The sequence below is a fragment of the Heterodontus francisci genome, chromosome 17, assembly GCF_036365525.1.
Source record: "Heterodontus francisci isolate sHetFra1 chromosome 17, sHetFra1.hap1, whole genome shotgun sequence".
Taxonomy (NCBI): domain Eukaryota; kingdom Metazoa; phylum Chordata; class Chondrichthyes; order Heterodontiformes; family Heterodontidae; genus Heterodontus; species Heterodontus francisci.
This window is the reverse complement of record NC_090387.1, coordinates 13856682-13877291: the sequence shown is the minus strand read 5'-3', so window position 1 is coordinate 13877291 and position 20610 is coordinate 13856682.

Sequence of the window (20610 nt, the reverse complement as noted above, 5' to 3'; positions counted from 1 at the left end):
TGACACCTTCCATCACTTTGCTGATAATTGAGAGTAGACCGATGAGGCAGTAATTGACTGGATTGGATTTGTCCTGCTGTTCATGGACAGGGCATACCCGGGCACAACGATGATATTTTAGATATTTATTTCCCACTCCCGACCATCCAGTAGCTGCAATGGACCATTTCACCTGTGAGCACATCAGGGTTTGAGATTTCCAAACAGGGGGCTGTCTGAATAGGAGTCAAATACTTGACAACTTGCATTTATATAGCACCCTTAACATAGAAAGAAAACCTTCCAGAGCATTTCATAGAAGTGCGATAAAATAAAAAGATGCCAATTGAAAGAAAGAGCTCTTAGGAGAGGATGATGAAAAATGTAACGAAAGAGGTGTGTTTCAAAAAGAGTCTTTCAGGAGGAGAAGGGGACGGAGGGGTTACGGAGGGAATTCCACAATGCGGGGCCTAGGCAGTTGAAGACAAGGTTGCCAGTAGTGAGGTGAAGCGAGAACCTATTTGAAGAAGGTGTGGGCCACCCACAGGTAAAGAGCTTAAACAATCCAAATAAAAAAGAAAATTAAGCTCAGTGTACCTTTCAGATTACCTGCACGGAGGCTAAAGGTAGACAAGGTTTTTCAACAAAATCCCCTGTCAGGGATTTATAGAAAAGGTTTTAATTAAGGATCTCAGACACATACTGAGTCACTTCCACCTTAGTGAATGCCTTTTCTTCAATAAATGGAAATTGAAACACAATCAAGCATTACCTATCCACACCTATTGGATTCCTGTTAATGAAACACTTCAGGCTTTTGAACTAATGCTATCTGAATGCCCTTTGTCCTAGTTCCAGTGTTTGGAATAATGGACGGATGAGGATATATTACAAAGGGGGCATGCAGTCTTGAGTTGTTTATTTGGCTGTTATGCGCAGGAGTAGTACAGCGATGAATGAAAGCTCTCGTCTAAAACCAACAAAGGACCTCATATCCCACCATAATCTGTTACCAGCGATCTTTCATGACTGACAAAGCCTGCCGTGCACATGGGGAGGAGGCTTGATGGGTTCACTCAGTTCCAGTTGTATGAGCAGATTACGATAATAAGACCACACGGATAGATGAGTGATCATCCGAGGCGAGCAGGTGGCAGCGGTGCTATGGTAAAAAAAACTGCAATTCTATCATTTAAAAAAGCATTTCGCAGTTCAGGCACTATCTAAAAGGAAGATAGTTTTTAATGCTTCAGGTGGGTCCCATTATCAGCAGTTCTGATTCAAAGAAAGAACTTGTATTTATATCTGTCTTTCATGACTTTGTACGTCCCAAAGCACTTTACAGCCATGAAATACTTTTGAACGTAGTCACTGTTGTAATGTAGGAAATGCAAAAGCCAATTTATACATAGCATGCTCCCGTGGACAGCAATGAGCTGCATGATCAGATAATCTACTTTACTGATGTTGATTGAGGCATAAATCTTGACTGGGATACTGGGGAGAACCCCCCTACACTTCTTTGAAATAGTACCATGGCATATATTATGACTGCCTGAGAGAGGCCTCGGTTTAATATCTCATCTAAAAGATGGCACTTCTGACAGAATAACTCTCCTTCAGTACTGCATTGGAGTATCAGCCTGGATTATGTGTTTCAGTCTCTGGAGTGGGGCTTGAATTCAAAAATGCCTGACTCAGAGTGAGAGTTGCACTCACTGAGCCAAGAATAGGAGAGCTCCCTGCAGTGAGGCCCTCCCTCTGACAGTATCTGTCTGGGAAGAAGTTGGCTCACAGTCTGGATTTCCCCACTGCATCAGCCCAAATTGTATTAGGAACGTCATATATCATAAACTTATATTCCAGTACTCTATGCCACAATGTGCTGGACCATCAATGACTTGCGTCACTGCTCTGACTAATAATCCTGTTTGTGATTAAACCAGTGACTAAGCTCCACTAGGGACTCAATGTGTAAATCCACCACTTGTTTGCCATTAAATTAGATTAGGAAGGCGCTATGCCTGAGCCTGGGCTGAACGCCTCTATGGAACGTACAAAGTTCAATGTCTCCAGCAGAGGATGGGAGGCAAGTTATAAGATATTGTGAATGAATTATGTTACAGGATTAGTTTCTGATTCAAGAGCGTAAACATTACAATTTTCTTTCAAAGATGTTGATGTATTTACTACAGTGTAGAATGAGCTGTGATTTGTATTTTAAATTGCACACAACTACATTATAGATCAGATCAGTTAGAAAGAAAGAACGTGCAATGACATAGTGCCTTTCATGACCTCAGCATGTTCCAAATTACAGCCAATTAAGTACTTTTGAAGTGTAGTCACTGTTGCATTGTCGTGAATGTTGTGCCACAACAGATGCCAAGGACATTTTCCATTAGATTAAGGAGGGAACTGCCTGGTAGTAATTCTAATCAGCAAAATGCAATGTGTAAGTGGCACAGTGATATATCTGCAATTCAATTGCATTATTTCCTTTTGAATGGTGCAGTGATGTTACAAATTATGTTGCGGTGCCTATCACCACCGATAAAACACTGGGTCTCATGGGGAACTAAGGATACAGGATTCAACTGGCATTGGGAGCCCCTGGCCCTGCTCTCAAAAACGATGAATGAATAACAAAGGAAGTTAAGGATTGTATAAGAATAAAAGAAAAGGCCTATAAAGTTGCCAGAAATAGTAGTAAACCTGAGGATTGGGAGGATTTTAGAATACAGCAAAGGAGGACGAAGAAACTGATGAAGAAAGGGAGAATAGAATATGAATGTAAGCTAGCAAAAAATATAAAAATGGACTGTAAAAGCTTCTATAGGTATGTAAAAAGGAAACGTTTGGCTAAGACAAATGTGGGTCCATAACAGTCGGGAGAATTTATTATGGGGAATAGAGAAATGGCAGAGAAGTTAAATGATTACTTTGTGTCTGTCTTCACTGAGGAACATACAAGAAATCTCCCAGAATTAGAGATCCAAGGGAAAAAGGGGAATGAGGAACTAAAGGAAATTAGTATTAATAAGAAGTTTGTATTGGAGAAGTTAATGGGGCTGAAGGTTGATAAGTCCCCAGGACCTGATATTCTACATCCCAGAGTGTTGGAAGAGGTAGCTATGGAGACAGTAGATGCATTGGTGATCATCTGCCAAAATTCTATAGATTCTGGAGCGGTTCCTGCAAATTGGAAGGTCGCCCCACTATTTAAGAAGGGAGGGAGAAAAAAAACAGGGAATTACAGACCTGCTTGCCTTACATCATCCATTGGGAAAATGTTAGAATCTATTCTAAAGGATGTGATAAATGGATACTTGGATAATAATGATCTGATTGGGCATAGTCAACATGGATTAATGAATGGGAAATAATTAATGGGAAATCATGTTTGATGAACCTGTTGGAGTTTTTTGAGGATGTTACTAACAGAATTGATAAATGGGAGTCAGTGGACATGGTATACTTGGATTTTCAGAAGGCTTTTGATAAAGTTCCCCACAGGAGGTTGGTTAGCAAAATCAAAGCACATGGGATAGGAGATAATATACTGGCATTGATTAAGGATCAGTTAACAGGCAGAAAGCAGAGAGTAGGAAGAATTGGGTCATTCTTGCGTTGGCAGGCTGTGACTAGTGGGGTACCGCAGAGATCAGTGCTTGGGCTCCAGCTGTTCACAATATATATAGATGATTTGGATGTGGGGACCAAATGTGGTATTTCCAAGTTCACAGATGACAGAAAACTAGGTGAGAATGTGAAATAAAAACAAGAAATGCTGGAAATACTCAGCTGGTTTGGCAGCATCTGTGGAGAGAGAAGCAGAGTTAACGTTTCAGGTCAGTGACCCTTCATCAGAACACAGGTGGGAATGTGTGTTGTGAGGAAGATGCAAAGCAGCTTCAAGGGGATTTGGACAGACTTGGTGAGTGGGCAAGAACATGGCAGATGGAATATAATGTGGAAAAATGTGAGGTTATCCATTTTGGTAGGAGGAATAGATGTGCAGAGTATTTCTTAAATGGTAAGAGATTAGAAATTGTAGATGTACAAAGAGACCTGGGTGTCCTTGTCAATAAGCTGCTGAAACCTAACATGCAGGTGCAGCAAGCAATTAGGAAGGCTAATGGTATGTTAGCCTTTATTGGAAGAGGATTTGAGTACAGGAGTAGTGAAGTCTTGCTTCCATTGTATAGAACCTTGGTTAGACCACACCTGGAGTACTGTGTGAAGTTTTGGTCCCCTTACCTTAGGAAGGATATTATTGCCATAGAGGGAATGCAACAAAGGTTCATCAGACTTGTTTCTGGGATGGTTGGACTGTCCTGTTGGGGAAACTGGGCCTGTATTCTCGAGAGTTTTGAAGAATGAGAGGTGATCTCATTGAAACCTACAAAATACTTAAACGGATAGGCAGGGTAGCTGCAGCTAAGATGTTTCCCCTGGTTGGGGAATCTAGAACCAGGGGTCACAATTTCAAAATAAGGGGGAAGCCATTTAGGACAGAGATGAGGAGAAATTTCTTTACTCAGAGGGTTGTGAATCTTTGGAATTTTCTACCCCAGAGAGCTGTGGAAGCACAGTTATTGAGTATGTTGAAAGCAGAGATTGACAGATTTCTAAATACAAATGACGTAAGGAGATATGAGGATAGTGTGGGAAAAGGCATTGAAGTGAATGTTCAAACATGATCATATTGAATGGCAGGGCAGGCTTGATGGGCTGAATGGCCTACTCCTGCTCCTATGTTCCTAAACAAAAATAATAACCAGATAATCTCTTTTTCGTGATTTTAATTAAGGGATAGCTATTTACCAGAGCACTGGCGATGACTCCTCTGCATTTCCTATCACAACAGTGACCACAAGTACTTCCGAAATTCCGAAGAAGGGTCACTGACCCGAAACGTTAACTCTGCTTCTCTTTCCACAGATGCTGCCAGACCTGCTGAGTGATTCCAGCATTTCTTGCTTTTGTACCACAAGTACTTCATTGGCTGTAAAACACTATTGGACATCCTGAGGTTGTAAAAGGTGCTATATAAATGTAAGTATTTCTTTTGCATTTTCACAAATTCCTTGTGAAATGGCAGGGTGCTGAGCACCTAGGTGAAGAAAATCCCAGCCAGTGTTCTGTGTAGCATGATGTCCACAACCCAAAATGTAAATGTTGAGATTGAGCCTCTTGAAATTGTCTATTGTACATTTTCTTCTTTCCAAATGAACTGATGCATTGCTCGATTTGCAATCACGGCTAATGCCCTTTCCTTGACCTGAACTCATTCTTATCCAGGACCTTACTCATTCTACAATCTACAGTCTGTTAATATGTAAGCCTGGCCTCTTGTCCTGTCCTGTTTTACTATTTCAGCTGATAGTTGAGTGTACTTGTAAGTGACTTCCAGAAGAGGCATGAGCCCAAATCTGTATTTTTGTCTGCAGCACATGAAGGGTTAATTGTTTGTGCTCAGCTACATAAGTACCTTTAATTAATACATTTCCAGGTGCTTTCGGTGCAATAAAAGTACTGAATTTATACAAATTTCATACACTTTTCCAATCGTTTTAGGAGATGGTATGTTGAGTGCAAAAACCATTGCAATCCCCATAAAGCAGTCTATTGTAACACAACTTAATTAGAATAATGTTGAAATAAAAATAGAATTCTTTCAAGTGAATTGTAATTGTTAACAGGTTAGAAGTTGCCAGTATAAAGAATAACTCTGGGAGATGAAGGTGATTCAGGTTGTATGACTGTGTGATTGAAAAAGAAAGATTTCCATTTTACACAACGTCTTTCACAATCTCAGGCTATCCCAAAGCAGTTTAATGCCAATTGACTAATTTTGAAGTGTAGTCACTGTTGTAATGTAGGAAACGTGGCCACCAATTTGTGCAAGCAAGCTCCCACAAACAGCAATGAGGTAATGATCAGATAGTTGATTTTTAAGCGTTAGTTGAGGGGTAAATATTGGCCAGAACACTAGAAGAACTACTCCGCTATTTTTCAAACAGTGCTGTGGGATATTTTATATCTATGAGAACAGACTGGGCCTCAGTTTAATGTCTCATTCAAAAGACAGCACCTTCAACTGTGCAGCACTCCCTCAGTACTTATCTGGAGTGTCAGCCTAGAATATGTTTAGTTTAAGAGAACATTATTTGCTAATCTGTAATTTAAAGTTTGGGTCTAGCATGTGTTCAATGTCATGCACTTTTAGGGTAACACATTGCCAAGTTTCACGGGCTTAAAGGCAAAACAGTGATTGGCTGATATTGGCATTAGATTATCAAATATTTGATTGTCTAAACTCTGCAAATTAACAGCAACAACTTGCATTTATATAGCAGCTTTAATGTAGTAAAATGTCCCAAAGCACTTCACAGGAACATTAACAAACAAAATTTAACATAAAGCTACAAAATAAGATATTAGGACAGGTCATAGAGATAGGTTTTACGGACCATCTTAAAGGAGGACGGAGCGATGGAGCGGCTTAGGGAGGGATATGCAGAGCTTAGGGTCAAGGCAGTTGAAGGCACAGCCACCAATGGTGGAGTGATTAAAACTGGGGAAGCAGAAGAGGCCAGAATTAGAGGAGCGCAGAGCTCTCAGAGGGTGTTGTGCTATTGGCTCTTAACACAAACATACCAAATATGTGACAATATTTGGTAAAATAAAAGAAGGGTTCTTTATTGAAGAATAACAGGATTCTAGGCGAGCTCTTCAATACAAATGCTACCTGCTGACTAACACTGCTCCAAATACTGTATCACATGTTAACTTTCATCACTTCCTGTGATGGTGCATACTAAACTATTTTCATATTCAGTAGAGTAATCAGTATTAAAGCAATTACAGCAATATCACAACATCCTCCTTTCCTTAAATAGAATAATTACATAATGAAATAGGATAATTATGAACAGTATTTACACATGTATGGACTCTCACAATAATTATTCAAGTGTCTCTGAAGCATACAGGTGGTCTGCTGCCTCGACCTGATCTGGTAACAGTGAAACTTTGCTGAGACCTGGAATTGTGAATTATTTTCTCTTGACTTCTTTTCTCTTGACTAGATACGAATGACATCAAGGGATATGGGGATAGCACGGGAAAGTGGCATTGAGGTCGATGATCAGCCACAATCTAATTGAATGGTGGGCAGGCTTGACAGTCTGAATGGTCTACTCCTGCTCCCATGTTCCTATATTCCTAAGTTCCTGTGACTTGTAGGTCTGGACTAACTATCTTATACCTGAGTGTTGTATATGTCATCTTGCTTAAATCCACTTTCAGAACTTGAATGTGAATGTGCTCTTGATGCTACAGGAGTGTTAGCTATGATGCTGTTGGAGAAATCTCTCAGCTGACATCTATTCCTCTTCAATGTCGCTCCATTCTGGGCGGTTACCTCGTATGACTGCGGCTCATTATGGATCTTTGGCACTTCTGCAGTGAACCATGTCTTCTCTTGTGGGTGGATCACTATGACCTTCTGTCTGACCTGCAGAGCAGGCAACTCCTTAACTGCACGTTTTTCATGTGTTATTTTCATTTTTTCTTGTTTTACCAATAGCTTATCTCGGACTGATGACGATCTGATCAGATGATGACTCGGAAGAGTTTTCCTGACTTACCTTCCGAACATGATCTCTGCTGGGGATGGCAGTCCCGTATCTTAGTGTGTCTCGTAGGTACAACATTGCTATTTGACTGTCTTGATTAGTCTCCTTTTTCTTTAAGATTAGTGACTATACCGTCTGCACCATCCTCTCTGCTAGTCCATTTGACCTTGGATAGTGTGGAGATGACGTAATGTGACTTACAGCCCACTTTGCGCACATTTCTTGGAATGGTTTACCGGTGTACTGTGGGCAATTATCCGATACAATCTGCTCCAGGGAACCAAAAAGGCTGAAAATTGCACTCATCGGGGGGAATTATATGCTGGTGGCAGGGATCTCGATGCCAGGGAAACCAACGCCGAGATCCCTGTGTCGCCTCTTTTACGGAAGGCCCGCCGAATTTAGTGCCTATCAGGCACTTAAGCAGGCAGCGGTAGGCCTTTCATAGGATTTAGGACCCCATCGCTGGAAGTCCCGCCCTTGGAGAGCTGCTGGCCAGTCAGAGTCCGGCAGCTGCAGTGCCACTGCAGAGGTGGTGGCTGCTGCTGGAGATGACGGTCCTGTTGCTGGTACCAGGCCTCAGATAGGTCAGGGCGGGTGGGGCCTTACTGGGTGAGGGTCATGGGGGTGGGGAGGGTCAGCAACAAGGGCAGGGTGGTGGCCCTCAGTGCACCGCCCCCGCAGCTTCCCAATGCCAGGTACTTCGTTCAGGCACTAAGTGCCTTTGAATAAGGGACACCACCGCCCCCCCCCCCCACCCCGCAACCCCGGAGCCGGGAAGCAGCCCACACAATTTATCATGCTTTGCTTCCCATGCGGTGACAGGGCCGCCCGCCGCACGGTAAGAGCTGCTGCGGTGTGAAGATGCCCTTAATTATGGACAATTGCCAAGTAAAGGGCCTCAATTTGTGACGGTGTGGGAAGGCCGTTCACTGACTAAATTTTGGCGGAGGTGGGATGGTGGCAGGAACTTCCTCCTGCCCAATTCTATGCTCTTCCCGCTTCCAAATCTGTGCAGGGGATAGCATAAAATTCCACCCAGCGTGTTTGCTACTGATGCACTTGATATATCCCTCAGTTGGCGAATGAAAGGAAATTTGGAGAAGTAGTTGGTAATAAGTAAGAAGTCATCATCTCTGACAATAACTAAGTCAGCAGTTATTCTTGACCATGGATGTGATGGAACGTCATGAGGATGGAATGGCTCATTGCGTGGACTCGGCCGATGCTCTTGACAGGCATCGCACATCCTCACTGCTGGTTCAATGTCGTTATTGATCCCTGGCCAATAAACTGTCTCACGTGCAAGTTGGCTTGATCTATCAATGCCCATGTGACCTTGATGTAACTGGGTAAGGATATCTTGACAAAGCATTTTTGGTATCAATACTTGTCTGCCTTTGAAAATGACTCCACTTGATATCCCTAATTCATCAAGATATGGCCAAAATGTTCTGAGGTCTGTGGGAACGTTTTGCATTGCATCCACTGATGATGAACTGCCAAAGTGCCCTGAGGACAGGATCTCTGGAATTCTCTCTCTGGAGTTCACATGAGGTCAATGTTGTACAAATTTTCTAGTTCCACATCTACTTAATTCACTTGGACATCTAACAGTATATCTTCTGTCTTCTTGGGGTTGGGTTGCCTGCTCAATATGTCAGATACAACCATGAGGTTTCCAGATTTATATTGAACCTTGCAATCGTATGCCTGTAGCTTGATTTGGAGTCGAGGCAGCATGCCGGTGAGTGGCTTTTGCCAAATCATTACTAAAGGCTTGTGATCAGTCTCGACAACAAAGCGTTTGCCAAATAGGTATGCACGGAATCTGGTGATACCAAAAACTGATGCCAGTGTTCCTCATTCTATATTTGAATCGATCGTCTGCGTGTGTGACAAACTTTCAGAACCGAACACAATTGGTCTACCTTCCTGTAACAGATATACTCCGAGACCCCTTTGTGAAGCATCTACTTCAAGTGTAGTTTCTTTTCTTGAGTCACAGAAAGTGACTGTTTTAGCAAACTGAACACGTGCTGATAATCTTCATGCCACAAGAATGGCATATCTTTCTTGAGAAGTTCACACAGTGATGATGCTTTCTCAGAGAAATTTGAGATATATGGTGCTAAGAAGTCAAGCAGACCCGAGCACCTCTGTAAATCTTCTTTATCCTGCGGAGTAGGCATTGATTGTACATTTTCAACTTTACTGGGATCTGGTCATAATCCAGTGTCAGAATAGATTGAACCAAAAAAATTAATATGATTCACAATTGATTGCAGATTTTTTGCTATTAAACATGAGAATGTAAAATTCTTTCATGCACTTCCTTAGTACTTCCCATGTCATCTGTTTCATCTGCAATGCAAACACAGCCAGCAACACTCTCGGTAATGCGATCCATATACTGTTGGAATAAGTCTTCATTCACTGACAGACAAATGGTAACCGTAGAAAGCAATACTTTCCAAATGGTGTTCTTAATGTTGTTAGTTCTTGTGAATCTTCGGAAAGATGTACGGACCAATATCCATATTTTGCATCCAACTTTGGGAAAAACTTGCCTCCAGCAAACCTTGGGTTAAGCTCCTCTAAAATAGGAATCTTGTGAGGACACCTTTTGGATGCTCGGTTTAGTCTTCCAGAATCCAGTACCGTCTTTCTTAATTACAATGGTTATTCTTTCTTTTGGGCCTCCTTATCTCGAGAGACAATGGATACGCGCCTGGAGGTGGTCAGTGGTTTGTGAAGCAGCGCCTGGAGTGGCTATAAAGGCCAATTCTGGAGTGACAGGCTCTTCCACAGGTGCTGCAGAGAAATTTGTTTGTTGGGGCTGTTGCACAGTTGGCTCTCCCCTTGCGCCTCTGTCTTTTTTCCTGCCAACTACTAAGTCTCTTCGACTCGCCACAATTTAGCCCTGTCTTTATGGCTGCCCGCCAGCTCTGGCGAATGCTGGCAACTGACTCCCACGACTTGTGATCAATGTCACACGATTTCATGTCGCGTTTGCAGACGTCTTTATAACGGAGACATGGACGGCCGGTGGGTCTGATACCAGTGGCGAGCTCGCTGTACAATGTGTCTTTGGGGATCCTGCCATCTTCCATGCGGCTCACATGGCCAAGCCATCTCAAGCGCCGCTGACTCAGTAGTGTGTATAAGCTGGGGGTGTTGGCCGCTTCAAGGACTTCTGTGTTGGAGATATAGTCCTGCCACCTGATGCCAAGTATTCTCCGAAGGCAGCGAAGATGGAATGAATTGAGACGTCGCTCTTGGCTGGCATACGTTGTCCAGGTCTCGCTGCCGTAGAGCAAGGTACTGAGGACACAGGCCTGATACACTCGGACTTTTGTGTTCCGTGTCAGTGCGCCATTTTCCCACACTCTCTTGGCCAGTCTGGACATAGCAGTGGAAGCCTTACCCATGCGCTTGTTGATTTCTGCATCTAGAGACAGGTTACTGGTGATAGTTGAGCCTAGGTAGGTGAACTCTTGAACAATGGTTATAGAGCTACATTAATGGGTGTAATGCTGAAAATGGCGAATAATTCGTTATTCCATTGTGTCAAGCTCGGCCTTTAATTTGTCCTTTCTGTTGATACTGCACTTCCGTGGTGGATCCATAGAGGGCACTGCATCACCTTTCAGGTGAAGAATGACACCTCCTTTTTTTTGATTTGCTCATGGGATGTCGGTGTCACTGGCTAGGCCAGCATTTTATTGCCATCCCTAATTGCCCTTGCGAAGGTGGTGGTGAGCTGCCTTCTTGAACCGCTGCAGTCCATGGGGGGTAGGTAGACCTACAGTGCTGTTAGGAAGGGCGTTCCAGGATTTTGACCCAGCAACAGTGAAGGAATGGCGATATAGTTCCAAGTCAGGATGGTGTGAGGCTTGGGGGGGAGCTTGCAGGTGGTGGTGTACCCATGCATCGGCTGCTCTTGTCCTTTGAGGTGGTCAAGGTCGCGTGTTTGGAAGATGCTGTCTAACGAGCCTTGGTGCGTTGTTGCAGTGCATCTTGTAGTTGGTACACACTGCTGCCACTGTGCGTCGGTGGTGGAGGGAGTGAATACATAGAACATAGAACATAGAAAATACAGCACAGAACAGGCCCTTCGGCCCACGATGTTGTGCCGATCCTTTGTCCTCTGTCAAGGACAATTTAACCTATACCCCATCATTCTCCTTTATCCATATACCTATCTAAAAGCCGTTTGAAAGTCCCTAAAGTTTCTGACTCAACAACTTCCCCAGGCAAGGCATTCCATGCCCCGACCACTCTCTGGGTAAAGAACCTTCCCCTGACATCCCCCTTATATCTCCCACCCTTCACCTTAAATTTATGACCCCTTGTAACGCTTTGCTCCACCCGGGGAAAAAGTTTCTGACTGTCTACCCTATCTATTCCCCTGATCATCTTATAAACCTCTATCATGTCACCCCTCATCCTTCTCCGTTCTAATGAGAAGAGGCCTAGAATGTTCAGCCTTTCCTCGTAAGACTTATTCTCCATTCCAGGCAACATCCTGGTAAATCTCCTCTGCACCCTCTCCAAGGCTTCCACATCCTTCCTAAAATGAGGCGACCAGAACTGCACACAGTACTCCAAATGAGGCCTTACCAAGGTCCTGTACAGCTGCATCATCACCTCACGGCTCTTAAATTCAATCCCTCTGCTAATGAACGCTAACACCCCATATGCCTTCTTCACAGCCCTATCCACTTGAGTTGCAACTTTCAACGATCTATGCACATAGACCCCAAGGTCTCTCTGCTCCTCCACATGCCCAAGAACCCTACCGTTAACCCAGTATTTTGCATTCGTGTTTGTCCTTCCAAAATGGACGACCTCACACTTTTCAGGGTTAAACTCCATCTGCCACTTTTCAGCCCAGCACTGCAACCTATCCAAGTCCCTTTGCAGACGACAATAGCCCTCCTCGGTATCCACAACTCCACCAACCTTTGTATCATCTGCAAATTTACTGACCCACCCTTCGACTTCCTCATCCAAGTCGTTAATAAAAATCACAAACAGGAGAGGACCCAGAACTGATCCCTGTGGCACGCCACTGGTAACTGGGCTCCAGGCTGAGTATTTACCATCTAAGACCACTCTCTGCCTTCTATCAGTTAGCCAATTCTTAATCCAACTGGCCACATTCCCCACTATCCCATGCCTCCTGACTTTCTCCATAAGTCTACCATGGGGGACCTTATCAAATGCCTTACTAAAATCCATGTACACCACATCCACTGGTTTACCCTCATCCACTTGCTTGGTCACCTGCTCAAAGAATTCAATCAGGCTTGTGAGGCAAGACCTACCCCTCACAAAACCGTGCTGACTGTCCCGAATCAAGCAGTGTCTTTCCAGATGCTCAGAAATCCTATCCCTCAGCACCTTTTCCATCAACTTGCCTACCACCGAAGTAAGACTAACTGGCCTGTAATTCCCAGGGTTGTTCCTATTCCCTTTCTTGAACAGGGGCACAACATTTGCCACCCTCCAATCACCTGGTACCACCCCCGTCAACAGAGAAGATGAAAAGATCATTGCCAGCGGCTCTGCAATTTCATCCCTTGCTTCCCATAACATCCTTGGATATACCCCGTCAGGCCCGGGAGACTTGTCTATCTTCAAGTTATTCAAAAACCCCAACACATCTTCCCTCCTAACGAGCACTTCCTCGAGCTTACCAGTCTGTTTCACACCGTCCTCTTCAGTAATACACCCCTTCTCATTCGTAAATACCGAAGAGAAGTACTCATTCAAAACCTCACTTATCTCTTCCGGCTCAACACACAGTCTCCCGCTATTGTCCTTGACCGGACCTACGGTCCCCCTAGTCATCCTCATATTTCTGACATACGCGTAAAAGGCCTTGGGGTTTTCTTTTATCCTACCCGCCAAGCATTTTTCATGCCCTCTCTTAGCTCTCCTAATCCCTTTCTTCAGATCCTTCCTGGCCATCTTGTATCCCTCCAGAGCTATGCCTGTGCCCTTTTTCCTCAACCTTATATACGCATCCTTCTTCTTCCTAACAAGACTCTCAACCTCTCTTGTCAACCACGGTTCCCTCACATGACCATCCCTTCCCTGTCTGACAGGGACATGCTTATCAATGGCCCCTACTATCTGCTCCTTGAAAAAGTTCCACATTTCGACCGTGCCCTTCCCTGCCAGCATATGCTCCCAACTTATGCTCCTCAGTTCCTGCCTGACAGCATCATATCTACCCTTCCCCCAATTGTAAACCTTGCCCTGTTGCACATACCTATCCCTCTCCATTACCACAGTGAATGCTACAGAATTGTGATCACTATCTCCAAAGTGCTCGCCCACCAACAGCTCTATCACTTGCCCTGGTTCATTACCTAGTACCTAATCCAATATTGCCTCCCCTCTGGTCGGGCAGTCTACATACTGAGTCAGAAAAGCTTCCTGGACATACTGCACAAACACTACCCCATCCAAACTATTCGATCTAAAGAGTTGCCAATCAATATTTGGGAAGTTGAAATCCCCCATAATTACTACCCTGTGACTTCTGCTCCTTTCCAAAATCTGTTTCCCAATCTGCTCTTCCACCTCCCTGCTGCTATTGGGGGGCCGATAGAAAACTCCCATCAAGGTGACTGCTCCTTTCCTGTTCCTGACCTCAACCCACAGTGCCTCAGTCGGCAGATCCTCCTCGAAAATTCTTTCAGCAGTTGTTACACTATTTCTAACTAACAATGCCACCCCCCCACCTCTTTTACCACCATTCCTAATCTTATGAAAACATCTATAACCAGGTACCTCCAAGAACCATTCCTCCCCCTCACCTATCCACGTTTCAGTGATGGCCACAACATCGTAGTCCCAAGTGCCCATCCACGCCTTCAATTCACTCACCTTATTCCTGATGCTTCTTGCGTTGAAGTATACGCACTTTAACCCTTCTCCGTGCCCATCTGTCCTCTGCGACAGTGCTACCTTCCCCAATACCTCACTACACTCTTTGTCTTTCTGAGTGGACCCACTGGTCCCTGGACTACAAGTCCGGTTCCCATCCCCCTCCCAATCAAGTGGGCTGCTTTGTTCTGGATGGTGTTGAGCTTCATGAGTGTTGTTGGAGCTGCACCCATCCAGGCAAGTGGAGAGTATTCCATCACATTCCTGACTTGTGCCTTGAGATGGTGGACAGGCTTTGGGGAGTCAGGAGGTGAGTTACTCGCCGCAGGATTCCCAGCCTCTGACCTGCTCTTGTAGCCACGGTATTTATATGGCTACTGCAGTTCAGTTTCTGGTCAATGGTAGCCCCTAGGATGTTGATAGTGGGGGATTCAGCGATGGTAATGCCATTGAATGTCAAGGGGAGATGATTAGATTCTCTCTCATTGCCTGGCACTTGTGTGGTGCAAATGTTACTTGCCACTTATCAGCCCAAGCCTGGATATTGTCCAGGTCTTGCTGCATTTCTACATGGACTGCTTCAATATTTGAGGAGTCGCGAATGGTGCTGAACATTGTGCAATCATCAGCGAACATCCCGATTTCTGACCTTATGATTGAAGGAAGGTCATTGATGAAGCAGCTGAAGATGGTTGGGCCTAGGACACTACCCTGAGGTACTCCTGCAGCGATGTCCTGGAGCTCAGATGATTGACCTCCAACAACCACAACCATCTTCCTTTGCGCTAAGTATGACTCCAGCCAGCGGAGGGTTTTCCCCTTGATTCCCATTGACCTCAGTATTGCTAGGGCTCCTTGATGCCATACTCGGTCAAATGCTGCCTTGATGTCAAGGGAAGTCAATCTCACCTCACCTCTTGAGTTCAGCTCTTTTGTCCATGTTTCTTTAATTTGGAAAGTTTTAAATGATATGTTAGCCGATCTGTGGAGTGACAGGATTGAATTAACAGTGCGTTGGTCCCACCACAATCAGAATTGTATATTTTGATTGGGGGCTTTGACAGGAACAGTCGGTCGTAACACTGCACATCATCAGTTCGAGTCGATAGATTCTGACATTGACCTTGACTATTAATTGCTATGTTAACATTGCACAGAATTTAGTTGGGTCTTTCTGGTCTGCTTCTGACAGTCCAGAAATGTTGATGCGGTGGAGATCTTCATTGCCAATTACTAATAAAAGTTGCTATCTTTATTTTTATTGTTTGTTTGTTGGGTTCTGTGACTGCAATGTCTAAAAAGCGTAACTCCATATGCTATCAAAACAGTTGAAATTCATGAAGGACGTCTGGAACCTTCCAATTCATAGCTGGATATTTCATTGTCATGGCGTCAAAATTTTTTGCTTCACAAGAATTTTTTTGCCAGAGCTTTCCCCTTAAATGACTTCTCCTTTAATAACTTTCCTTCGAGCGAAAAACAATGCAGGTCTACTGTGACTGCAGCACTGTACCTCTACCATGCCCTGAGCTCTGTGGGTACAGCGTGGGCTTCAGCCTTTGCAGGGGGAGGCACTGCCCATGGATCTCTTTTATGAAAACCACGATGCTTAATGGGGATACAGTCTTGCAGCCCCAATCTGGGCTGACATTTTTTAAAGCCTGATTCCACCAGAACAGTGCCTTTCTGGTCGACTACCATTCCAATGAAATTCTCTGTTCAATTACTCTCTCAGAGTACTGATTCTCCAGGGTGATTTTCGAATCCAGTCCTAAGCCTCACTGCCATTGCTTCTTCCAGCTGTTTTCAGTGTTGTCCCAGGCTTTTATGGCTTCTCCCATTGACCATGATGTCATTCTTGTGATTGCTGTCACTGCGTCAAACACTGCCCCAACACGCCCTGCATATCTGCATCCTGCCACCATATTGTGTTATTAGCTCATAACACAAATGTACCAAACACAATGGCAATGATTGGTAAAGTAAATAAAGGGTTCTTTATTAAAGAATAACAGGATTCTAGGAGAGGTCTTCAATACACATGCTACCCGCTAACTAACACTGCTCCAACTACTGTATCACATGATAACTTGCATCACTTCCTGTAATCATGTATACTAAACTATTTACATATTCAGTAGTACATTAATCAGTATTAAAGAAATTAAAGCAATATCACAGCAGTCTCATGCTTACATCAGGATTACCCCTGCCGATGCCCTCCCAGTGTTGACCCTGTCAGAGGCCGCGGACTAAAGGTGGGGAGGGCACCTAACTCACATGGGGACAGTGGGTACTCCAATGGTGAGGGGCATATCCTGTACCTGTGCCTGCATCAAGCCAGTGGGAAGTAAGTGGTTTTGAGAGCAGCATGACTGGGTTGGTGCAATATTGCTGCCTTTACTTATCGGGCAGGGGAGAGACCATGATCAGTGGCCTTTGATCCTGTTTCAGATAAGCTTTTGAGTAAAATGGCTGTAACTAATTCTCGAGCTTCAGGCCAGGGAGTGCCTAGCACTGTTCGGGTGGTGGTGAAGGATAATGAAGGAGGTACTCTGGTTGACCGTACCTTCTTCATCAAGAAAATCCTTATAGATTGCTGTGGATTCCAAGCTGCAGACATCTTCTGCCTACAGGACTTCCCCAGCAGTGGATATTTCAATGTGACATTCAAGAACATGGCGGGATGCATCAAGTTATTGAAGGTGTTTAAGGAGAGGGGAAACCAGGCCCCACTGTTGATCCTCACAGTGCAGCCACTCTTCACGCTGCCGTCACAACGTGACTGGGTGGTGACAATCCACCTTTACAACCCCCATGTTCCTGTTATGGATGTACTCACCTTCCTCGCTGGGTACGTCGAGGTGGCCGGCAGCAGCACTGATGTCAAGGACCTGTTTGGGATTTGGACCAGCAAGCTGCAGCTCAAGGCCACCTTGAAGGTCGATGCCCATGGAGGCATCGTCCATCCCCCCTGCAGCTTCGCTATCGGGGGAAGTCGAGGCTTCTTGGTCTATGTGGGGCAGCCCAGAGTTTGTCACACCTGCGGTAAATCTGGTCACATGGCAGCTAACTGCAGCACAGTCGTCTGCAAGAACTGCAAGAAGGAAGGCCATCAGACCAAGGACTGTAAACAGAGTAAGTGCTGCAACTTGTGCGGTGGGGCAGGCCACCTCTACAAAGCCTCCCCCAAACGTTGCCTCCGTTACACACAGGAGGCAAGGTCCAAGGAAAGGCCTGGAGAAGGAACAGTGAATTTGTCTGGTGCTGTGAAAGAGGCAAGCAATCCTTTCCGCTGCGAGGAAAGTCTATCTGAGAAGGAGAAGAAAGGGGAGGCAGCTGCAACCAGCGAGCCAACACCTACCCTGTCCCCGGAAACCCCTCCTCTATAGACAGAATCATTGGAAGTGGAGGCAGCAGACGGACAAACTGGTAAGTGGCAAGTGGTAAAAGGGAAAACCATAAAGAAGAAGCCTCCAAAAAAGGTACAGGTCACCACCCAAACCAGTGGCAAGAGGAGGCTACCGTCTGAGACAGACAGCTGGAATGACGGCACCCGCAATAGAAGCGGCAGAACTCAAAGGAGCTGGAAAATAAAGCCCCCCAGCTCCGGGGCACTGGAAGCTGTGACGGGCCCAGCGCGCCCCAAACCCAAAGCGCCGAACACAGCGAGATGTCCAGCGCATCCCAACTCCAGGAGACCGAGAGCAACGAAGCATTTGGCACACTCCAGCTCCGGGAAGCCGGGAGCAGTGATGTCGTCGAGGAGGGACAGAGGGAAAAGACACGACCAGCAAAGGACAGCCCAAGCATTGCAGCCTACAAGAACTCCCTTCTCCCCCCCACCGATGTCACCCCAGCGAAACAAACCCCCCATGAGAAACCAGGAGGGTTTCTGAGCCCAACAAATGTGAAACAGCTTGTGTACACTATGGGTATGCTGGAACATACCCAAGGACTGGGACTAACAAGGACACCTGGTGTAGGAAGCAACACCCAACTTTCAAATGGGTATAAAGATTTCTTCGATTAACGTGCGTAGCATTAAATCCACCTACTGTTTCTGCAGGAGTGTGGAATACCACACCTCAGCACCTACAGGCAATAGTCGCGATGGTGGTCCCACGGGCCATCGATCGGGTTGGGGAAAATGATTCCCATTCCTTCGGCCTGGGTATCCTGCTGCAGGGAGGCAACTGCACATCTCCGAAGTTAAGGAGGTGGTGGGCGGTCGCCTCCTTGTAGCAGATGTAATGTATAACAATGCTCCGCTCCAGTTGATCAACGTGTACGCCCCGGTTCAATGCAGTGAGTGGCTGACCGTCTTCCAGCAGCTGCTGGCGTCATCCAGGCCGGTCATTCTAGGCGGTGACTTCAACTGCATCATTGATGCAGCTGGACGATCCGGCAGTGACGACAGCAAACTGGATGCTACGTCCAGATTCCTAATGGAAACAGTAAAAGATTCCAAGCTGCACGACGTCTTTAGCAAACCTACAGACAGAGCGCAGCTTAGATAAACCTGGTCAAGATCGGACGGGTCTGCCCGTTCCAGCATTGACTTCCTGTTTGTGTCCTGTTCATTCACCGACGTCAAGCCGGTGTTCTTCTTTGACCATTGCCTCTTACTGGCTGACTATCACTTACAGGATGACCACTGGGTTGGCAGGTGGTCATGGAAGCTGAATGTTACACTGCTGACCCCGGAGAACATTGAGGAACTCAAAAGGGATTGCAAAGGTCGGAGAACCATGAAACGTCTCTTTGAATCTCCGGTTCACTGGTGGGAAGCGATCAAGGAGAACATCGAGAGGTTCTTTATCTTCAAAGGTGTTCAGAGGGTGAGAGAGAGACAGAGAGAAATTTCACGACTCCAGAAAAGAATGCAGAATCTGCTGCGGCTGCAGTCAACGGGAGTCGAGATCAAGGAGGATCTCCAAGAGGTGAAGAGCCAGCAGGCCTTGCTCTTTGCCACAGAGGCCTCCTAGATCACCTTCCAGTCCAGAGTCCACTCCGTTGAGCAGGATGAGATGTGCTCGCTTTTCTTCTTCCAAAAGGTACACAGAGAGAGCTCTGTGATCAGCAGCCTGAAGGAAGAGGATGACTCAGTAACATCTTCGCAGTCTGACATACTAAGGATTAGCAAATCCTTTTATGCTGGGCTGTACATCATGAAGCCCATGGACAGCACGGCCTCCCAGTCCTTCCTATCATCTATCACGGCGGTCTTAGATGACAGCATGCAGGAGAGTCTGGACAAACCGCTAACTGTGGCCGAGCTGACAAAGGTCATCAGGTCCTTCGAGACGAGTAAAACTCTCAGAAGCGACGGCTTACCGGTTGAGTTGTATTCGGCCCTCTGGGACTGGGTCGGCCCAGACCTGCTGGAAGTGTACGAGAGTATGCTTCTGGCTGGCAGCATGTCAGAATCCATGAGGAAAGGCATCATCACCCTCATCTACAAGCAGAAGGGAGAGAGGGTGGAAATCAGAAATTGGAGGCCCAGCTCACTGCTTAATGCAGACTACAAGATTCTGTCCAAAGTCATCGCCAGTCGGGTAAAATCTGCTCTGGAGTTGGTGATTCAGCCTGACCAGACCTGTATTGTACCCGACAGGAAGATCCCTGATAGTCTCGTGCTACTCAGGGATACGATCACCTATGTACGGGACAGGAGGGTGGACACCTACCTCATCAGCTAGGACCAGGAGAAGGCTTTTGGCAGGATATCGCACACCTACGTGATGGACGTGCTTTTCAATATGGGGTTTGGGGAGGGAATCCGCAATTGGATCAAACTGCTCTACATAAACATCAGTAGCGCGGTCTTAATCAATGGGTGGGAATCAGAAAGATTCCTGATCAGATCTGGAGTCAGACAGGGCTGTCCTCTCTCCCCTGTCTTGTTTGTTTGCTGTATTGAACCTTTTGCTGAGTCCATTAGGAAGGATGCGGGCATAAGAGGAGTGACAATCCCAGGTAGTGGTGACACTCAGGTCAAAGCCGCCCCGTACATGGACGACGTCGCTGTCTTCTGCTCGGATCCGCTATCCGTTCGCAGACTGATGAGCATCTGCGACCAGTTTGA